Raw genomic sequence first — 19,499 nt, 5'->3', positions numbered from 1 at the left:
ATTTCGAGCAGTACTTAAAAGTTCGGAGTTATTTTTTAGAGATATTTTAGATATAGTTATTTAAAAACACATTCTTGTAATAAAAAATCTATACAAAAAAAGTTAAATTGAAAAAATGACTCAAAAAAATCGTTATATTAAATCTCATTAAGTTAATTTTTACAGAAATGGCAATATATATATATATTAAAAAGATATCTTTACTTCTAGTTCAATGAGTTATAAAAACATACGTATATTTAAAAAATATATACAACACAACACAGTTGACACATTACATAAACAATTGCACATGATTTAAATACGTTTTCATAAACATATAACTTAAAAATGAATTTTACCAAAAAGAAAAAATATGATTCATAAAACTATTGCACCTTGAAAACAGTCTACTAATATGGAATGATTAAAGTTCAACTATTAAAATAAATTAATTGAGGTAAGGCTAAAAAGAAACAAAAAATGATGATAAAAAAATTGATCAACTTTAAAATAATTAATGTAAGAAAAAAAAGTTAAATCAACTAAATAATAAAAATACTAATAAAAATCTAATAAACAAAGAAATTTAAGAAAACTAATTTAAAAGTCTCCATTTAAAATTAAAAAGTTAAAGTAGTTCAAAAATTATAACTTAAAATTTACTAAAGTAGGTAATCTTACAAGCAATATTGTAAAACATACAAAATATAAAAACACATCTGCTAAAATATATAAGAGTATTAACTTAAGCTTCAGATTGATTTTGGAAATTCGCGTAATCGCTCCTCGCGTTGCTCCTGACGTCATAATTGCTCCTGACGTCATCACTTTCGTCGACTTTCTTGAAATCCTCATTCTCGCTGTTGATCCTGGTCTTGGAGATTACGTCGTGTTTCTTCTCGGTGGCGCCACCACTCTTCACGCGTGGCGATCTTTCCCGCATTAATTTCAGCAGATTCGAGGAGGGAATTTCTATGAGAAGGGCGAGGAAGTACGCGAACAAGTGGGTTGAGAAGAGAAGGCCTGGAAAAATATTGAGTTGTAATAAAGTTGCAAAAATATATAATACAGTTTTTTTGAATGGTATCAGAAGAATGGTTTAGATAAAATTAAACTTTTTAAACTATGTTTTTTATTTAAGATATAAGATTTAAAAAAGTTTTAAATAAATAATTTTACTTTTTTTATGAAGGGCGCCTGAATATAATAAAAAATAAGCATCAACAACAATTACTTTTTTTTTAAATTCAAACAATAAGCAAAAAAACATTTTAAGTTAGATGATTAGAGTTATAGACTTTGTGTCATCAAAAGACTAAAAAGTTTAAAATTCTACTAACTTGCCCAGAACTAATGTTTTTAAAAGTAAAATTTTAGCACAAGTTTAGTGGTTCTTAAATATTTTTAAACTGTGCAATGTGCATTTTAGAATTCTAGATAATTTAGTAAGTTTACTAATATTAATAAAATTGTTATAGTTTAAATGTTTTTGTTTGCACAAAACAAACTAAAACTAACTATCAACTGCCAAGCTTAGTTTTTGAAACCAAATTAAGACACTTAACTTACTTTTCAAAATGTACTTATTCTTGTCTTGATTTATGTACAAAAATAAGCACACAATTGTGCACTAGGGCAGTTTTTGATGGATACTCTTTGATGTGTACCACGTACCAATTATGTCTTGTATGTAAGTTCAGTTTTTGCCGATAAAAAATTGTAAAGCTTTATGGTTTTCCCATCTAAAACATTGGCGAATGTCTACAGAACCGAAGCCTGGACTTTCATATGCCTTGAGTCTATCTAAAGTTTACAAGGTTTGATCATACCAATTCGATCATAGTTGCTTCATGCTTGCAAACAGTTGCTTCATGTAAAAACCGTTTGTAGATTGAAGACTGCAAGTTTTTCGGATGTGACTGACTGATGAGTCCTAATAAGGAAGAAACCGGTCTCAGTCTACCGAAGGCTTGTGGTCTGATGATCGAATTGGCATGATCAAACCTTATGCTGAACTAGAATTTTAATGTTTTTTTTAAATACATTTATTGCCGTAACAAGAAAAATATTTAGCACACTGTGAGCGTTTTACATGTAAATTTTTTAGTTGGAAAATTTAATTTTTAAAAGTTGTGCAGAATCCCAGTTGAGTTGTCAATTAAATGAACTTAGTAAAATAAAAAAACTGTACATTGAAACCTTGAGCTTTTTACAAATTATTTGATTTAGATAGAAGGACAAACAAAATTCATGTGCTGTTGTTTCAATTAGTAATCAATCAGCAGTAAAACAAACAAAACTTGATTTGCTTTTGTTTTAATAAATTATTTGATCAAAACACACAATAGTCTGCACGAAACTTTGGTTTGATAAAATAAATAAATATTTTTGAAACAAACATATAAAACGTTGGTTCAACACGTAAATGAAATACGTTTTATTTCGAATAAAACAAAGTATTAGGTAAATATTATTAACGGTTGTCTGTTTTAAAAAAGTTTAAATGCAATACTTGCGGGTAGATTATTATATAACATTTGACAAACTAAAGAAAATATTGATTTGTGGTTTTATAAAATAAATTAAACACAAAATGTACTTTTTATCCGTCTGTTGCAATAGCAAACCTGATAAATTTAACCATAAAACCATAAAATTAAACTTGCATATAATTTTTATGTAACAACCGTAAACTGAAAATCAACTTAAATGATGGTTTAAAACAAACTATCAACTTTTGTTACAAATACATATCTAAAAAGTGTTTTTAACAAATTAATCTACCATCTAGGTACGCACTTTTTAGCTGAAAAACGCTGTGTTAAATATTAATACAAAGATTTACTGAGTTTTCAAAACTTATGGCGAGCCTGAATTGTCCTGACCAGCCTACGTAACCTAAGATTGTGGACAATTACATATAAACGAGTAAAAAGTAAACTAATAAAACTATTAAGCACTCTTAAAAAATCTATTACTGCCAATACTGACCATGAAAACCACAGTCTACCATGAGAACCACACCATTTTATCCTTTATTGTCCTAGTTTATTGTTTAAAAAGCTTTTATTCAGAATTTCAGCCAAGTATGCACCAAAACAACTGTCTCTAAGAAACCACATAATACGATGTACCAACTTAAGTACAAACTTTAGTCTAAAAAATAAATAGTTTCAAATGAAAAAACATTAAGTTAAAAAACAGTTGTGTAATATAAAATATAGAAATTAACTACTAGTACTCCCTAACTTACATTGATTGATGTATTAATCTTAGTATGAACCTAATAAAAAAAAAGCAAAATGAATAAATAATAGTTTCCTATTAATGAATATTACTTTTAAATGTTTAGATCATTTAACCAGTGATAAAATTAAAAATCAATATAGATAAGACTAAAAAAAACTTAGTTATAACAACAAAACTTAATATTAAATAATAAACCACAATACAACTATTAGTTCTTTCGAGGGACGTCGCGTGGGGTGGCACACTGGAGCTGCAGTCCCACCTATTCAAAAAAAAAAGAAGAAAAAAGAAAATTTCTCTTTATTTCAGCTTTCCTGCTTTTTTTCATTGAACTTAACGATAAATTTGTTAGTTTTTCAAATTTTACATTCAATTTTCAAATATTTGTTAAATGGCTGGCGCTGCAAGCTAAAACTGTGTCCGCTGCATTTTAAACATATACAAATTTCCTGTACAAAAAGTTATTGAAAAGCTTATTTTTAGAGCTGCATTCAATGCAGCGCTATGTGAATTAAACTGAATATAAAGAATATAGTGAATATGAATACGTTGTTAATTCGTTTTTGAATATTATTTATTGAAAAAACTACTAATTGTAAACAACTTGAATAAAGTGAAAGTAAAGTTTAGTTTTTGAGGTGAAAGTTGCAAGATCAACCCAGTGGTCAATACATATACAAAAAAAAAACTATATAAGCCAAAAGTTCTAACAAGTTTTTAAAGGACATTATTAGAAAAACTTCAAAACTCAATAAGATTGTGTGTGTTTTATTGATAATTCTTTAAAAAATGGTCATTAAAATTTTTAATTTCATATATCATAATTTTTTATTCCAGATTACCTTAAAGTAAAAGAAAACAAAGGCTACCTATCTTATTTACATAAAATAATTGAATTTCTTTTAAATAAAACTAGTTTTGTTTTTTGATAAGTTTTATTATTGAAATAAGCAATATGTAGCTAACAATTACATGCAAGTTTCAAATGTAACTGCCTTATATTGATAATAAAGTTTGCATAAAAGTAAAAGTTTTCAATTTGAGATCTACAACCTAAAGTTTTCTCAACTTAGTGTAAAAATATTTAGAACAAGATTATGATGAAAGATATTAAAAAAATATTTTAAACTTAAAACATACTCAAAAATTAAAGCTCTGTTCTTAAGAAATTAAAATAATCTTATTATTTTGTTAAAAAACTTTGTTAACAATTGCTGAAAATAAAGAAAAAGGTAAGATATAGTGAAATAGTTTTTTTTTTTGTAAAATTTCCTTACATAAAGTTTTTGAATTATTTTTTTTAAAGCATTTATTTGATTGTGATCAAAATAACAAAAAAAAAAATTAGAGGACTATGATACCACTCCATGATTTCTGTATGGTTTGACATGAAATTTAAATTTGAAATTAAAGCTACTGATAAAATAAGTTTATACAGCTTGAGCTTACTTTATAGACTTTTAAGTAAACTATAAATTGTTTTGAATTGCTCTTTGAATTGAATTTTGACATATAGTTAATTAAAGTTGGAGAGCACTAAAATTTTATAATGAGAGGGAAGTACAAACTGACTTAACAAAAAACAAACTAATTGTCTATCTCCAATTTGATTTTTTAGGCAAATACATTAAAGTTTTTAGATAAACTTACTTACACAACAAAATACAATTCTCATAGTTAAACTTATATCAACCTGTATTTTCTTTTTTTTGTTTATAAAAGCATTGATGCTTGAATAATTAAATACGTAGTTTTTAAATCTTTTTTAAAGTTGTATTGTAAGAAGTTATTTAAACATGAAAAATTAATAATTTTTTAATCTGTAAAAAAAATATTTTGTTCTTATAATTAAGTTATGTTAACACATACAAACTTTTTATCAATGTATGATATTTTGTAAATTCATGTACTGTATTATGATAAAGTTTTTTAGCAATATAGTAATCTATTTCCTTCATCAAGTACTTTTAAACAAATTAATTAAATTTCTCGTATATTTGAAGATAAGTATAAAATATATATTTTTAAGTATATCATGTTTTTTTTATATTCATATTAAGAAGCATTTAAGCTAATATCTTAAAGACTTTTAGCTTAAAAATTTCCCTATTTCTCTCTAACTCCTTGAGTTTTATTTTAATGTTTCAAATTAGGGGATTTTTTTAAGTTGACCCCCTAACAAAAATACCACGCGACGCCACTGATTCTTTCACCAAAGATACTCAAATATAACCTAATAACTTTCTTTAAAGCGAAAACCTTTAATTAAAAAAATTATCTAATAATTCAGTACCCTGTTTTTAATTCTTTTCAAAAATACTAAGTATAAACAAACCTATAAAACGTAATCGATTAAAAAACATATAATACAACAAACTTACTCACCAATGTAGTTTACAACTATGTTACTAACCAATTTATGAAATACCATATAGCACACCAACATAAAAGAAACATCCAATAAAAATACCAATAAAAGATACAATAATTCAAACAAACAAGTTAATGTAAGAAAAATTACAAATGAAAATGACCCATTTAACTAACCAATATAACAAATGACTATAGTCCTCATATCAAGGTGTATTTGACTTTTAATTAAGCAGAAAACGTAAAAAAAAAAACTAGAAACTATAAAAATATACAGTATATAATATGACCATTATTCAAACTTATCATCATAAAGCATAACTAACTTAACTACCAATATAACATAACAATCTAAAAAACTAACCTAAAATTATAAACAAAAAACATCGGCGAAAATCAGCAGAGCTGAAGCCTGGACTTTCGTTTGCCGTGAGACAAGCTCAAGTTTATACAAAAGGGTTGATCATGCCAATTCGATCATCAGACCACAAGTTTCGGTAGACTGAGACCGGTTTCGTCCTTATTAGGACTCATCAGTCAGTCACATCCGAAAAACTTGCAGTCGTCAATCTCAAACGGTTTATCATGCTTTCACATGAAGCAACCATTTGCTTCAGTGTATTGGTTGCTTCATGTGAAAGCATGATAAACCGTTTGAGATTGACGACTGCAAGTTTTTCGGTTGTGACTGACTGATGAGTCCTAATAAGGAAGAAACCGGTCTCAGTCTACCAAAACTTGTGGTCTGATGATCGAATTGGCATGATCAACCCTTTTGTCTAAAATTATAAAGTACAATTCACTATCAAACTAACCGATATAAAATATGACCATGGTCCACATGTTAGCATGCATCTGTCTCTCAATTGAGTAGTAAGTGTAATACAGTACCATGGGGTGGACCAAGTACGAGTTGTATGACAACTTGGCCAGTGGCATCCAAAGTTTCCATGACAAAAACGTGTTTATTGGTCCTGTGGTGTGTAAAAAAAAATTGAACAATAATCAAGTATATTGAAAGATATATCACTTTGTTTTAATCAGCACATTTATAAATAATATAAAAAGTACTCTGTTTGAAGTTATTATAGAAATTAATCATTTAACATCAAGTTCATGTCAACAAAAATAGTTTAAGGAAAATGTGTATTCATTTGAAGCTTACAAACTACCAAAAAAAAGTCCTTAATATTTTTACAGCTTTGTTAAAAAATTATAAAAACATTAAACAATCACTTAATTACAAAGTTTAAAAATTGATTTATTTCTTAAGTTAAATTAAGGTAAGACATTTTATAACTTATTTAAATTTATTGACAATTTAGTAACTAAATATATTTATAAAAATAAAACATAAATTTTTTACCAACAACCATAAAAATTAAAGCAGCACCTAAAAACACTTAAATTTAAAGTAACTCAATAATGTACAAAACTTACCAAAATTGCTGATGAAAAAAAATCTTATCAAACTATATATTAATATTAATTAAAACTCACCAGCGAAGTCATGCACGCATGCAATCACGATCCACCCCATACCTACGCACCACAGTGGTCTGGTGACCGCGTTGTAGAAAGCAGCAGTGTTCAGTTCAACACTTCCTCCCACCTTGTACACTGGAAACAAGCAGAACAATATACACATGCACATTATTGTGTTCAGTATCCATCCCAAGTATATTTGCCACTGTAGATAATTGTTTATTTTATAATATTTTTCATACAAGCAGAACAGTATACACATGCACATTATTGTGTTCAGTGCCCATCCCAGGTAGATTTGCCACTGTAGATAATTGTTTATTTTATAATATTTTTCATACAAGCAGAACAGTATACACATGCACATTATTGTGTTCAGTGCCCATCCCAGGTAGATTTGCCACTGTGTATAATTATTTATTTTATTATATTATATTTTGTATACCAGGAATAAACAAAACAGTATACACATGCACATTATAGTGTTCAGTGTCCAACCCAGGTATATTTGCCACTGTTTAATTGTTTAGTACACACATAACAAATATTTCATTACTTTTATAAATCAAATTTATTATATACTGAGAGGCACATTATGTATCCAGTCATACACCCAGAATATAAAAAACTAAAAACAAGTAATCTAAGTAAGTGGTTATTTTTTGTTATCTAAAAAATTCTTTAAAATAAAACTTTTTCAAAAAATCTTGTTATCCTTATGTAAGAACAGTTTATCCGTCCATAAATAGGTCCGGTCATAAATCCGCCCATAAAACAACATAAAAACACAAATAATAATAGTTTTTACATTAACAGTTGTAACAATTAAGTTATTCAAAAAACTTTTTTTATAAACAACAAACCTTCTTCAATACAATTTTGTTGTCTTTATGAAGGTAAAGAATGTATCCGGTCATGAATCCGACCAAATAAGCCCCAATCCTGATCCAGGGTTTGCAGTACAAATCCTCCACCCACATTGAGTACTTGTCGTTAGGTGGCTCGTCTCTATGGAAGGTCCCATTTGTTTGGTTGCCATGGTTACTACCACCACCCCCTGCCAGTCCTCCTAGGGCCCTGTGGGTTTTTAATAAAATAAATCAGCAGTGAAAAATAGATATTTTAAATTTTTATTTAATTTTTATTTGTATCTTAGATAAAAGAAATTGCAAGATTACAATTTCTTTTAATAATTAATAAGATCTAATTGAGCTTTAAAAAATTAAATAATTAAAAACAAATGGGGTTTTGTAAAACTTTATCCAGAAAATTTTAGAAGAAATATACAATGTTTCATTCAAATGAAGGCTAACAACTTGTACTTCCGTTGTAGTCAATATCTTTAATGTTCGTATACTCAACAAAGATTAGTAAAATGAATTGCTAATTAGTGAAAGTTTTACTAACTTGATTTATTGTAATAAAGTGTAATTGCGTCTTTTTGAAAACACTCTTTGACTTATAACAGTGTGCTAATTAATTTATTTTAATTCTAAAACAATCTACTGGTCTACATTTTCTTAGAAACATTTAACAACACCTGTGAAACACTGTCACTGGGCACAAAAAGTTTTTAGATCATTAAAAATAGGAATACGACAGGGCATGTATATATTTAGGCAAACTTCGCTACATTTTCTTTATGACGTCATTAGGCTTCAGTTGAATGATAATTGTTAAGTCAAAGAAAATTCTATTGGTGTTAGACAGGGTTTTCGCAAGTGGGATTTCTAACATAACAAAAGAAAACAAAACTAGTATGTTTTAATTTGAGTTTTACTTTAAATATACTAAACTTAGATATCTTTATTTCTGCAAAAATTTTGTCCTAAAAAGTGTAAAAAAAAATCCAGTTTATTTGTTGCCTTTAAATCTATCCAATAACTCGTTCATGAGTTCTTACAAAATTAAAAATAAATTACTATCACATTTACAACTCAGCTGGAGTTGACTGACATTAAGTTTCATAAAGTTTTATTTACACAAAATTGTTTACATCTAGTAAAACAAACATTGCTTAGCAATTATCGAGAACAAATAAACATTTTATGGCGTGATTTAAAATTGAACAAATAGCAAAGATTAAATCTTTACTCGTACTTAATTACAAATACTATGTATGGTCAAACCTCCTTCAAACTATTTAATTCTATAATCCTAACAATCTGATGAAAACTTATTTTACTACTTATATAAACATTATCAATCATACTTATTCAATTAACAAAATTATTTAAACTTACTAATAATTACACTAAAAATTTGTTTTGAATATAGAAAGTTAAAAAACAAAAAAAAACGAAATTAAATATCTGTCTACAATTGTTTAGTTATTTGTAAGTTTTTTTTTGCTTTATTAAAAAAGTAATTAGTAAATTTGTTATAAAAGAGTGCTACTTACAAATATATTAATGCTACTTACATCAAAATTGATAAACAAAAATAAAATTGTTAGTAAAAAATAGAATTGCCTCTTTACAGCAAATATTTGATCATGTGCTAACAAGAAGCTTTAGAATAATTTTAGGATAAATAGAGGTAAGTATTTTTTTTTTTAAATGCATTATGCATGAATAACAATATAGTTTCAGTAAATGCTGTTAGGTTGATAAGTAAGCATAATTTCAACTGTTGGTTTACCCATTTTTAGCAATACAAACAGGTGAACTTTAAAAACAATAAAATCAAAAATCAAGTTTTCATGTACTATTAGCATATTTTTAAATATAAGAATGTATTATATTTTCTCTAACAATAACTTAAATGATAACTGTAGAGCTTGTAAAATAACAAAAAAATACTAAAATAATGTAAATTTGGGTAAAAAATAAGTAAAGTATAAGCTAAATACAAAAATAAAATAACTTAATGTCATCAATTAACATTCAATATTGCTTAATAATAAAAAGATATAAAAAACTAACACATAACAAATATAAGCAACTAAAACTCGTTACTGTTAGGCAAGTAATACTACAAGAGGTTGTTCTTGTTATTATATTGTATATTAATAATAACAAATAAATAAATAAACATAAACTCACGCTTGGTACTGTTGTGCAAGTAATACTACAAGAGGTTGTTCCTCACCCAATCTCGAAAACACACCGGTTAGAGCTACTGAAATGAAGATTATTGTGGATATTATTGCTGTTCCGATCTTTGGCGATCTGCAATTAAATATATAAATTTTAATTTTAATTGCAGTGATAGATGATATAAAATTGTAGTTGATATCAAAAGACAGGTCATAATGAAGAAAAAAAACATAAACTTCTTTATATAATCATTAAATTTAGAAATATTATGAACCGAATATATTTGATTAGACTTTAAAAAAACTCAAACTGGAACAAAAGGTTTTATTAAAAAAGTTAGTTTTTAAGGTTACAGTTTGTAAAAAAAAAGCAAAATCGTAAAAGTTTAAAAACATTTAATAATACAAAAGCTTACTTATAAAGCAGTACTAGGAAAAGGGGTGTCAAAATGAAGAATTGCATGTCATTTCCTAAATACCACGATACTCCGTAACACTTGAAAAAATATAAGTTTATTAATTGTAAACAGAAAGAACGATATATAGATTTATTTCAATAAAACATTTATTAATTAATTTATTAATTTATTTTAACACCAACGTAATCACTAAGGTAAACGAGTTGTTATATTGTTATTACATGTGAATTTCACAAAAAAAAAGTTAAAGTTAAGGCCATAGGGGAGGGCGGTCTGACATTTTTTTTTACAAAAATTAACTTTGGCTTTTATATGAAAGCTTTGAATACAAACTACAAGCCTGTTTTTATAGAATTCAAAAATATCATTTAACTTTTGAGATATTGTAACTTTAATACAAAGTCTCTGATACAAACGTATGGCCGCAAATTTTTTGGGGTCAATTTTCTCGGAAATTTAAAAATTCACTAAAAATCTATCTCCTCCGTCATTTTTCAAGCAAACTTCTTCAAATTTTTAGGAAATGTTCCTTATATTAAAAGGAAAAAAAGTTATTTTATAATTTTAATGATGTAAAAAATATTTTTTTTTTTTAATTCTAAAGTACTTTTTTTTACTGTATAAAGATTGGACTGTGAAAGTTTGAAGAAGATTGCTTGAAAAATGTAGGAGGAGATAGATTTTAAATAAAATAGTCTTTTTTTGCTGTTTTAGTTTTCCCTCTCCATAGGGAACCTATTATGCGGCCCGACTTTGACTATTCATATCTCAAAAAATAATTAGAATTTTTTAAAACAATAAAAAGCATCTTCAAGCTTGGAAAAAACTCTATAAAATAAGATCAACTTGTAAAAAAATGGTTTACCCCCCTATGGCCTTAAATTAACTTACCTCATCACCGAGATTAACAGGGTAAATGTTGTTTATATAAAGGAAATTAGTCCACCAATACTGACTGCAACCTTCAGCCAACATGTTAGCTTGCTGGTAGAAGAAGGGACCCCTCCCTATCTTCTGCCACAATGTTACTGAGATCAAGATAACGTATGCGTATGCTGGTGTTAACCTGTGAGAAAAACAACTTGTACAAACATGTTTAATAACAGCTGTTGGTTGTACAATGAAGCATGTAATAAAAGAAGCACAAACACAAACTGTTAGCGATTGTAAAAATTTTATAGTAAGACAAATGCATTTTTTTTAAAACTGAAACTTTTCAGAACTTGAATTGAACATCAAAATATTATGAATTACGGCAGTTCAAGTATACATGTTGCCACTTACTAACAACAGCCAGTTAATGATTTAAAAGAAATTTTATTTTGGTTACTTGTCTTAAAAGACATCAACTCTCTACTCTAAGAAAAGTAGGAAACATATAAAATATACTTTTGAATTGTTATTTTAAATAAATTTGAATATACTTACCTCAAGTATCTCTCGAAATGCATTATCTCTAGCAATACATTACACCAATACATTACAATATATTCTCGAAAACTAACAAGTTGATAGAAACATACTAACACACAAACAAAAGTAAACGTAAAAACTTTTAATTTAATGTAAAATAATAACAACTCACCTCAAATATCTCTCGAAATACATCAGTAGCGGCTTCACTCTACCCTTGGCCTGCTTGACCTTCTTAACACCAGATAAGACACTAACAATCCACTCAAGAAGAAGAATGTGTCTACCGAGAAGGTACCGTTTGTCACTATCAAGTGGCTCCAGTGACTAAACGTCCAGTCGAAAAGAAGGTGGGGTTGTCTGTGTAAAACCATAAAAAAAAATTTCTTATTTAAAAAAAACGTTTTTTTCACTATTTAAATTTTATGCAAAAGGCAAATTATATTTTTTAATTAAAATAAATAACTTCCATAATTAATTATTGTTTTTGTGTGAAGTATAAAATAGGTAATTTATTTTTTTAATAGTGTCTTTTATAAGAAGTCTAAATAATTGTAGTTTAAAAAGCAAAATACTACACAACACAAGAGTAGTAAGTCATAGTCATGCAGACACTAAAATCAATTGAAATGTCAAAAAAAAAAATTACCTAAAGAAAGTTAATAGCTGAATCAAATAAAAAGCAGAGGTTTTGTTAAACACTTTTATAACTTCTAGTTGATTGAAAGTAATTTAAAATGTAATATCAACTAATAAAATGTGTTACAACCAACAGCAGAGACTCACAAAAAAAAAACACAGCTCACCAACAATACTCAATAGATTTTTTTTTTAATATTCCAATACCAATCAACAAATTTTAAAAAACAATTTAAAAACAAAATCAATTGAAACTTGCCGACAACACTCAGTTCAAAAATTGTGAGTTAGCTTATACCACCCTACACATTTTAAATAACACTTTATTTGTATTTATTTTCTAGTACAACCCAACACATTTATTTATCAACTGTACTCACGCGTAATACTCCATGCAAGCGGTAATGAACGATCTAATACAACCAAACGCATGAAAAGAAAATTGTATATAATAAATATCAAATTTGATATGTAAAACTCACTGACAATACACAATAGAAATATATAAAAATGTCCCAGCACATGGAAAGAAAATATACGGAAAATAATATTTTTTAATAAAATTTAAAACTCACCTACAAACTTAAAGCAAATAGCTGCGGATATATCCCAGCACATTTTAAATATCAACTATTTATAATAATATAAATACAACTTACCCACAATACTCAATGCAAACAACTGCGAATGTCCTAATACAACCCAGCACAATCATTTATAGATATCAAAGTATATTCAACTTACCCACAATACCCAATGCAAACAACTGTGAGTGTCCTAATACAACCCAGCACATTGAAAGGAACCTGATACCGTGAATGCAGTGGATCTGTCCATCAAGCTGCTCAGTTGCCAGAAGCCACCTAGTGTTCTGAATAACGCTGAAGGAGGTTAAAACACGATGTTTCTCTGTGTGGGGGGAATTTATTCATTGTTTACAATTTTTACATATCGGGTATTTTATTGGATATGGTTTTGAACCAGACTTTTAAATTAAGATTTACTTTTGAAAATAAAGTTTTTGTTTAAGTTTAACTAAATTTGTATTTAGAATCATATACACACTCTTATACTCAGCTTGAAATTTTTGACATGTTTTGTAATAGACTTTTTTAAGAAATTTTTTTTTACTTAAAAATAAGGTACAAAATTTTGTTTGAATTATACCATAAAAAAAGTTTTGAACTACACAAAACATGCTTTTAATACTATTACTTACAGAACATATTACTTAATTTAATATTTTGTGTAGTGTTTAAAACTTAGATTTAACTTTTGTTACTTACAATAAACTTAGATTTCATATTACATTTAGAAGCAAGATTTAAGTTGCTTTCAAACTTATAAAGCAGTCAAAAGTTAAAATAGTTTTGTAAGTCAATAATATATGTAGTTTGAACTTCTAATATTTTGTTTACTTGGATATATTTCCAAGGTTAATTAGCAAATAGTATAATTTCATAAAGTATTTTTTTGAATTTTTGTGTAATTCAACACTAAAAACACGTGCTGTTTTAGTTTGCGGCAAAGTAGCTTTGTTCTTTAAACTCTTAAGTAACTATCTCGTTTCTAAATGCAGATCTTTAAAGTAAAAAATACTTGGAGCCATAAAGAAAACAAAATACAAAGAAGGTAATCATTTCAAAATTATTTAAAAGTAACCTAATGAATTTTAACGCACATTTTTTTCTAAGTTCTTAAATTTACTTAGCAACTTAAGGTTTAAAACAAATAATATATTTGAAAAAGATTAGAACAAAACTTTAATGAAATATATTTTTCTATGACATAGTTTGTAATAATAAAAAACGCCTTCAAATATTAAGTCTATTTTGAAAATGTAATAAAAAAACTGTAGGTTTGATTGACAGAAAACAGCTAGAGGTCTCTGCTACATAAAAATAACTAATACCAATATTTAAATATTTTTTTAAGTTTAAGCGAAAACCAGCTCTTTGAACGAAACTAAGTTTGCAAAATAAAATTTTTAAAACAGTAAAAAATGTACATCTCAAAAACTGTAAAAAGTAATTTATTATATGTGCAAGACAAGCACTAACTTGAAGGTTTCTGTTTTTCTTTGTTGCCGCCAAAGTTGACATACTTTATGTTTTGTGATTCTTTGTAATTTGAGTAAACTTCATAACATGTCGATGAAACGACTAGCAGAAGAAGTATGATTGAAACAATTCTGTTTGATATTAATGAATAGTCTGAGTAATATTGTTTAACATTTTGTATAAGTTTTAAAGTTGTTGTTTCTTGAATTAAAAGTTGTTAAAATGATTTCACTACCAATTAAAATGTATAAATTAGTAAAAAACTACAAAATATATGTTTAAAAAGTATATGAACTAATTTTGTGTATTTCGTAATGTTAGTTAAAAGTTTGCATATAGTTTGATTGTACAACTTCATAAAATTCAGCCAAATCAGCTGCTAAAAAAATAAGAATCGTTTAAAATCATATGCAAACAAAAGCTAAATTATTTCATATTTTATATCTAGCAAACATGTAATATAATTTCAAAGTAGAAATTCTGGCTCATGCATGTATAATGTATGCACTGTAAAATTTTATCTGTTTTTCACTATTGAAACACTATGACAAGCTTGATAGTTTGATTGTAAATCCAAGAAAACAATTTCAACAACTAATTTTCCACACTTCAAAAAAAAAGTAATAAAAGTTGTACAACTTATGCTTTAACAGAGAATTTATTTAGTTAAAATTTAAAAGCTAACAGAGCTTATACGTTTTTGGTCTGCTTAAGGTAACAAACATAGGCAAATAAGCAAAATTTATTTATTTATATATTTAAAAAAAATAGAAAGAAAAAAACTAACAAAGCAAATATGTCTTTTAGCTTTCCACTCATCAAACGAAATGGGTCCACACTCTATATCGGCTTGTAACGGTTTGGGTAGGTTCTCATCTACATAATGGTTCAGTTGTGTCACATTGCACGTCTCAGGAATACAAACACCCAAGTATGCTAATGGTGCCTGTGAAATAAGCTAAGATAAGAAAACTAATTACATACTTTACTCTTTGAATTAAACCTGTTGTAACTCAAAAGTCAGCTTGAAAAACTGTCCAAAGAGACTTATAGCTCAAACTTAAAACTCTTAAAAATAAGATCAAGTTAAAAATAAACTAACACTTTGACCTTGAATTTATTAATCTTACCAACATAAGCCCACCACTACAATATTAAAAAATAATACTATCGAACTACTTGTTGTCATATTTTTAAATTTTACTTAGTTTTCCAGCAGTAAGTTCAGCATTATAGTACTTAGGCAAAATACTCAACAGGTACTAATGTGTTACGATGTTATTATTACTACACATGATTTTAACTTAAAAATCCAGCATTTAAAGGATCACGACAATAGTTATGAAAAAATATCAATTGGAATTGTTTGACGTTTAATTAAATTATATTAATTTAATTTACTGCTCCAGCAGTAAGTCCACCACTGCAGTATTTAGGCGCAATGTTGTTACTAGCGTTTGTTTAATTTTAAAAACTGATTTAATAAATCTACTAACAGCCCCAGCAGTAAGTCCACCACTGCAGTACTTAGGCACAATGTTGTTACTATCATTTGTTTAATTTTGAAAACTGTTTCAACAAATCTACTAACAGCCCCAGCAGTAGACCACCACTGCTGTATTTAGGCACAATATTGTTACTAACGTTTGTTTAATTTAAAAACTGTTTTAATAAATCTACTAACCGCCCCGGCAGTAAGTCCACCACTGCAGTATTTAGGAACAATATTGTTACTAACTTTTGTTTAATTTAAAAACTGTTTTAATAAATCTACTCACAGCTCCAGCAGTAAGTCCACCACTGCAGTATTTAGGAACAATATTGTTACTAACTTTTGTTTAATTTAAAAACTGTTTTAATAAATCTACTCACCGCCCCAGCAGTGAGTCCACCACTGCAGTATTTAGGCACAATGTTGTTACTAGTGTTTGTTTAATTTTAAAAACTGTTTTAATAAATCTACTCACCGCCCCAGCAGTAAGCCCACCACTGCAGTATTTAGGAACAATGTTGTTACTACTGTTTGTTTAATTTTAAAAACTGTTTTAATAAATCTACTTACCGCCCCAGCAGTAAGCCCACCACTGCAGTATTTAGGCACAATGTTGTTACTACTGTTTGTGGCATCCAAACACTCAATCCACCTGCCCATCCAACGGACGTTTCCCTGAAGCAACCCTGATTCCGGTTTACCCCATGAGTCCAGCGCTGTGTGAAAAGATATTTATTAAAATAGAACTCAGAGTATTTAAGATTCAGAGTCCAAATAAAAAAATTGTATAAGTTGCTAAAAAAAGTGATAAAAACAAAGATCATATATGAATCCAGTACTGTGTGAAAAAACAGTTACTGGAAAAAGAGATCGATTTTAAAATAAAATTTTGTATGAGCTTCTAAAAAAAGGGTGATAAAAACAAAGTACATTTAAGATAAGTAACAAATTTTACATGCTATACAATGCTGTTTAAAAAAAACACAAAAGGTTAGCATAAACTAGAATTTAACAAAATTATATTACTACCTTGTTTTAAGTAGATAACTTTTGGTGACAAGAGGCATAGTTGCCAGACTGGCTTTGCAAGTATTGCCACATAAATATTCGAAATTTATGTATCAAGTAAAACAAATAAACTTTTGTTTATTTGTTATTGGTGTGAATTTTTTAAAATATGGCAACCCTGGCTGCAAGGCTAGTAGTAGGAATAAAATACTTTGTTTGTGAAAATATCACTTTAACTTTTAATGTAAATAGTTGTTCAAACTTAAAAAAGTGAAACTACTTTTCAAAATGTTTTGGCCATGTTTATTACAAGTATGTTTTTATAATTAAAGATAATAATATGAAAATTTTATTATTTAAACTATCTGAGTATACAAACTTTTATCATAATAAGTATTAATTAAAAACAATATAGTTTGACTATTTTGATATACCAAAAATTTAAATGCATAAATAAAGTATAACTAAAATATAAATATTTTTTAAAATTGGTTACTGCTTCATATCTACAAAATTTTGTTTTTAATTTTGTTAAATTTAAAATATAGGCTTTAAGTACAATTTAAACAGTAAGTACAGTAATGTGTAAACTTTTGCATTGTTCAAAAAAAAAAAACTAGTATAACTAGTTTAAAAATTAGAAACAATCTAATTTTAACCTTATTTTTTTTACAATAACAGATAACAATTACAAGATTAAAAGTTTGGTGCACACAGTGAACTTTATAAGTCACTCTTCTATTAAGTTAAACTTACTTTTATTAATTAGTTTGTTGTCAGAAATTTAAAACAAAAAAGTTAAGTATTCTTATAAATACCATTCAAAAACTGTAAAGATGCAGCTTTACTTCCATAACTTTTCATAGTATGATTAATGCAGTTTTGTTTAAAAAATTTTAAAACAATGGTTAATTTAAAATAAACAAAAACGCATAAAAATGTCATTTTTACAAACTTTTATATATAACTATTTCTTTTACTTAAAAAAAAAGTTTATAACTACTTATGTAAATTGTTACAAAATAAACTTTCTATTAAAAGACAGAAAACAAATACTTCCAAAATTTAAATAAAAAGTTTAGTATCATTAAAAGTATGATCTATTCAACGATTTGAATGATAAAATGACAGATAATAAATATATATTATATCTGACCATCAAAGAATTTTAAGTTGGAACTCATTATAATTTTAATACTAAAACGTTTTTCTTTAAATATGAAACAAAAAATTATGTTTTGAAACTAATATTGTCAAAACTTAATAATTAAAGTACAGTAACCTCTTGCTTATTTATGCACATTGTGTCCACAGAAAAAATGCGTAAAAACATGAGAGATCGTAAAGATGCTAGAGGTACCAAATATACTTACTATAATGGCTGTTTTTTGATAATGCTTCTAGTTAAAGCAGACTGTGACTTTCCAACTTTTAACAATTTGTTTACTTTATTTATAAATATGAAAAAATATATATAAAAATATATAAAAAAAAAGTATTTAAATAAAATAATAATATAACTACATATAGATAATAATTCAACAAAAAATTTACTATTTTTAATAATAAGTAGATTTTATCTTTATTTATATGTGACTAATTTGATACTAAAAATTTATGTTATATTCTTCTTAGAAAATTCTGTTTATAATTAAGCACTTGTTTAACGTTACAGAAGAACAACTTAAACTTAGAAAATAAAAGTAAAATGGAAATTAGTGATATGTTTACTAAAAAAGCAATTGAGATTTGTGTTAAGTCTAAGCTCTCTATTTATTAAGTATCACTGCTACTTTTTGCTAGAAAGTTTCATTAGATTTCTTTTTTAGACGTTTATTTATATATAGGGCAAGAGTGCTGTATTATTTATTTGTGTTTTAAACTATCATTGCTCATTATACTTTCATTATTTAACACAGTCAGATTTCTTTCAGAATTTTAATTTAATCTCTTTTTGTTAACAAAATTTCTGATATACTCAGGTATAACTAAATGTTTATCAATTAGCCAAGGAACATAAGTTTACAAAGTCTAAAGATATAGAGAGGTGAGATAGCATTTAAAAACATATTTTAAATTAAAAATATACAATAAACCTAATTTGTGCAATATTAAAAAAAAACTAAAAAAATTAAGAATTTTAAAACCAGTAACTAAGCAAGAGTGCGTAACGCCAAGAGTGCGTAAAGATGCGAGAGGTGAGAGGTTACTGTATTTAAAGATTAACTAAACACAAAACATTTTACCTTGTAGAGCATAGTAACTCCCATTACCCAGATCATTCTCCCAAGTGGTCAGATCTTTGAAGCACTGAGTTTCGTTACTGGAACCTTTCAAATACCTTC

At 26.9% G+C, this 19,499-nt stretch overlaps 1 pseudogene; it reads right to left on the bottom strand.

Moving 5' to 3' along the window:
* Positions 1-727: 727 nt before the first annotated feature.
* LOC145847247 (nose resistant to fluoxetine protein 6-like) lies at positions 728-16,862 on the bottom strand (annotated as a pseudogene).
* Positions 16,863-19,499: the final 2,637 nt, after the last annotated feature.

Source organism: Thalia democratica, unplaced genomic scaffold (genome assembly GCF_965202585.1).
Source record: "Thalia democratica unplaced genomic scaffold, ktThaDemo2.hap1.1 HAP1_SCAFFOLD_858, whole genome shotgun sequence".
In the NCBI taxonomy this organism is placed as follows: domain Eukaryota; kingdom Metazoa; phylum Chordata; class Thaliacea; order Salpida; family Salpidae; genus Thalia; species Thalia democratica.
Note: the sequence above shows the minus strand (reverse complement) of the source record. Positions and strands in the feature narration are given on the sequence as shown.